The following is a 5000-nucleotide window of genomic DNA, read 5'->3' on the forward strand; positions in this document are numbered from 1 at the left end:
GCATTGATGATCTACTTGTGCTTTTACACAATCTGCACACATAGCATCTTGTGTATTGCCAAATGAAGTCTTAACTCTTTTATTGCCATCACCATAAAGGACAGCATACAAACTTGATTTCAAATTGACATAAGCATGTTATATTTCTTTACCTATTGGTCTATACTACGGTTAATATATGAAACAGCTAGAAGTATAAAATCTAAAAAATAAAAAATAAAAGTATCTTATATATAATGAAAATTGACTTTACAATAATCAGACAAAATTATGGAGCAAATGAGTAAAAAGTTGTTTTGGCTAGCACATAATGGACATTGCTTAGTGCCAAGGTTGCAGTTTGATAAGCACTCACTCACCTTGTCCATGTTACAGAAGTATAGATCATAACATTGTATCTTTCACAAGTCAGTCATAATGCAATTTGACAGAATATTGAAATGACTTATGTTATTTTAATAAAATTCCCAATTATTCTACATTATTCAAGTTAAGTAATCAATTTCATAATTTCATGTGAAAGATTTAATACATAATGACTCATGTAAAACTTGCAGCATTCTTATAAATCAAAATAGAAATCAGTAAAAACATATTTCAATTAATTTATTTAAATACTTGTTGCATGTTAGTTGCAATGTCGTTACTTGGGACATAATGGACAGAGGATTTACAAGTGATGCTAGATTGAACCCACACTTTTTGGATTATAACTACTTAACCTAGTTGGACAAAGCTCACATTCTCTCCCTAAGGGATGCCAAAACATTAATAAAAATATTTGTGTGTAGCAAAGAACAAATCAATTAGCAGATTTTAAATATCTAAATATGTCTAAAGGTTAACCCATTCGCGCCAGATGACGTGCTGACACGTTTCGTGTTTTTGGGTCAGACGCCGGCGACAAGATATTTGGTCAAGGCGAGTGCTCGGGGTGAGCAAGCGGACAGCCCAGGCTCGCGGCTAGTGCGCCTGAGAATCCCGAGGCGTTACGCTTATGCATTCAAAAACCCCGGCATTCTGACCATTCAGAGCCGGAATAGCCTTGGCATGAATGGGTTAAGTGCCACCTTGTAAATATGAACCTAGACATCAAGCTCATCAAGATACAAGTATTGGGAAACCAATGCATCAGTGATGCTGCAAGTCATTATGGTGTGGAACTTATCTCCAGGTACTTTCTGACATGCAATAGCAATTACTTAATTACTTAACCCTATGACGACGGTGCGTCACACCCGTGTGACACAGCCAAACTCCCGATGCCGGGGCGTCATGCCAGTGTGACGATTTCAATGCAATATTGCAATCGCCCGGCATAGGGGTCTTCGCGTAGCGAGTGCCCCATCGGGAAAGGGTTGATCTTTGCTACCTACTCATAAACATCCTTTAACAACATTTAAAGTTTCCTTAGGTCAAGAATGTGAGCTTTTTCACATACAGTGATGAATGCACACACAAAAAAGTGTCAGGTCAATCTTCTGTATCATGCCTCATGTGGCACCAGTACATCTTTCAGCCTGTGATGGTAGGTAGCATCTCCTGGAGTTTACTATTCATATATGGGTCTATAAGGTACTGTAGGGCTGGTCCTAACGCAATGAGTTATTCTACATATCTGTGTTAAATAAGTCTACATAAGGTACTTTCCTGTTAAAAATAGATTTCTACTGGAAAAAAATTATTGTAACAGGTCTACCACAGTGCAGCAGTAACACACCCAGAGTAACAGTCTCTAATTGCTAAATCCTAAGTCCTTCAAAAGAAGGTGATTCTTAGGTCTTGCAAGGGTGGTCACAACGTAAATATGGACTAGACAATTATGGTACCACAAAAGTGGATGAGATATTACAGGAAAAAGATGATTCTTAAAAAAAAAAATCAGTGACTCAAGAAAGGTGATAAATCAAATTAATTTGGTTACAGATGACAATTATAGCATTTCATCCATCTTCTTTTCAAAGCCCATTAACCAAATGCAGAGGAGCCCAAACTAGCTACCTGGCCATCATGACAGGACATCACTGTTGATGCAGACATCAGCCAAAAATCAGAGGGATAGGAAAAATGTTTTTCAATTTCTCTTAAAACAGTAAAAAAAAAACTAGGGTTTCAACTGACTTAGGAAAGCTGTACCTCAGAAACTAGTGTGGTTATATGTTGCATTATGTACAAAATATTGCTCGTCTATTAGGCCTAAACTGGGCTGTCATATATGTCATGACACCCATTGGGATATAGGTACAATTGTGTTATCATTAGTATCAAATTATTTATGGAAACTTTGCACTGTCCATTTCCTCTTTTCATATTTCTTTTAATTTTTTATTCACTAAAAATGAATACATTCTAAAAACGTTCCTTGAGTCAAAAGATATACGCATCTAAATTTCCATGTGCCATATCTATCGTTATCATCTTGATGAGATGAAGTTGGAGAATATGTAGTAAGGTATCAAATTAATAAATCAATATTGAAATGAACCCACAGCCCAGTCTCCAGGATGGGTTATATTTCAGAGCAAGACAGCATCACAAAACATAACTTGACATTTCCCACTCTCTTTTAGTCACTCATTGTAAAGCTAAAGACATTTTTGTGCTTTAATTTTTGTGTGTTTTACAGTATTTATAGACTCCTATCACAGGTGCTATCAATGCTGCAATTGACTAAAATTGTAGTATAAGGTCCATATCAGCTCATTATTTTCTTTATACTCAGTGTGGTAGAAGTATTGCTGTCTTATCGGAGAAACTTTATTTCTTTGTATCTATGCACTGTCACAAATGAATAGGAAACATATAACCATCCACAATGAAGATAACATTAAGAGATAGGGAAGAGGAAAGAAACTTGTGGTTATGACTATGAGTGCCACAGTGAGAGGCATCCCTATTGGCACAGGGGCACATGGATTGAGACACCTTCCTCTTCCCGTTATGCCTGCACAACCTTCATCTGCGGTACTTCAGAGCAAGAGGTCAGCAACTCTCTATAAATAAAGTGCTTGCTAGAGACCATGGATGGGTGCCATTCAAGGCTCTCTCTCCTGCTGGCTCTAGAAGGAAGTGGTGCCATCTAGGTTTTGGATGTTAGGTGAAACCCATATTGCTTAATATTACAGCAATTATAGTAATTATGACTGCAATTGTCATCATCACTCACACATTACTCATTGCACAATAAATAACATCGTTCTCTAAAGTCCCTGAATGTCAAGTGTGTCATGACGCCGGTCGTCAGACCAAAGCTACTGTATCCTGTATGTCATGACACCCGTGCAGAATGGGTTAACCCCTTAATGCCAGATGACAAGATAAGACGTCGAGTGGTGGCACGACTAGCCACCAGGGACAGGATATTTTGTCATGGCTATTCTTCTGGCCAGCACGCCGGGTGATCAGGCGCATAGCACTTGGCCGCGGCCAGAGCAGGTGAACAGCCTGAGGTGTTAGGCTTACATATTTGAAATATCCCACCATTTTTGAACATTTGGAGCCAAAACAGCTTCATCAACGGGTTAAAGGGGAAAAAAAAACATGACACACAAGGAAAAATAATACAAAAAAGAAGAAGAAGAACTGTTACGAACATGATGATGGAGAAAAACTAAGGTAATAGCTATAGAGAAGCCACACAAAAAGAAATATTATGTAAAACATATGATCTGCAAAAAGTAAATATATAGCTACTGGTATGTAACATACCTCCCTGGCCCGGAGTCAAACCTCTGCCGTCCTCGGGGGTAACCCAAGAGTGCAGTACTACACCTATTTCAACGCGGCATTGCATTATTCCATCTAATATAGCTGCTGGTGCTTATTGGGCCAAGTCCAGTGAAGTAAAGATCAACAAATCCCTCCCAGTTGATTTATTGATAAATAAGGAACCAGTCAAATCTGTATTGTGCTAAATATACATGGGGGAAATTTATAGGATACTCCCAGAGCACAAAGAGTTAACCCATTTGCGTCGGATGATGTGCTGACACGTTTCATGTTTTTTGGGTCAGACGCTGGCAACAAAATATTTGGTCAAGGCCAGTGCTCTGTCTTGCTGTATACATATTTATTGATCTAAAAGCCATTGACCTAAAAGCCATAGCAATCACTACTCCCATAGATATGAACTAAAAAACTATAGTGATATATAAGTGCTCATGTTTTGCATATAAATGTAAACAGACTGTATAACTTGTGTGGTAATACTAAAAAGTTAATAAATTTCATAAAATTCTTATCTATATTCTCAAACACAGCCCTATGGAAATGCTTACAATTTGTCAATAATTACACCACATCGGCAATATCTATAACTTACTATGTCCTTTAAAACTTTCAACTACTTATTAAATGCAATGTATAAATAAATAATAACAATAATAATACTGAATACCACAAATTGCTGTCACTTCAGATAGTTTTGAATGCTTTTAGGGCATAACAATATGAAGAGTTACATATCAAAACCTTTTTGGTTTCTATGTGTAGCCAAGGCAAGTGGCATCTGAAACAGCAGTAGGTTTCACAACACATTATTTTCTGATCACACTGGCCATGTTCTATGCAAATCCACTTGGAACTTGCTGTGATCTTCGGCCTGATCAAGTAGTGTCAGTTTTGGTGCCTTAGCAAAGGTCAGCAAAACCACCATGTATAGCACTATTTTGGCAAGACAGAACTTGTGCTGATTCCTTATTTGACAATACAGAAATTCTCCAGTGCAGGACATTACAAAAATATAGACAACTAAGCAATAATGCCTTATAAAGGAACTGGATAACAACTCAATCAAATGTTGGTAATCATTCAGTACAAGTTCACATAATGCGATGTAGCCATGGTGCTTTGCCATCTGGCTGAGACAAAAAAAACTCCTGCACACATATTAGGGAGATTAGACTAGTTCCTCACTGGATGATAAATTGACATGTTGGTCAACAAGCTCTATCTTTACAGAATATAAACAAAGTTCATTACATCAAATGTAGAAAATGGTG

At 37.5% G+C, this 5000-nt stretch overlaps 1 protein-coding gene across 1 annotated transcript in view; it reads right to left on the reverse strand.

The window, feature by feature from the left end:
* Positions 1-5000, reverse strand: part of EloA (transcription elongation factor elongin A) — a 24430-nt gene that overhangs the window by 18374 nt on the left and 1056 nt on the right. The gene's annotated exons all lie outside the window — the stretch shown is intronic.

The sequence above is a fragment of the Penaeus japonicus genome, unplaced genomic scaffold (assembly GCF_977035675.1).
Source record: "Penaeus japonicus unplaced genomic scaffold, GWHDUDI00000001_assembly GWHDUDI00000004, whole genome shotgun sequence".
NCBI classification, from domain to species: domain Eukaryota; kingdom Metazoa; phylum Arthropoda; class Malacostraca; order Decapoda; family Penaeidae; genus Penaeus; species Penaeus japonicus.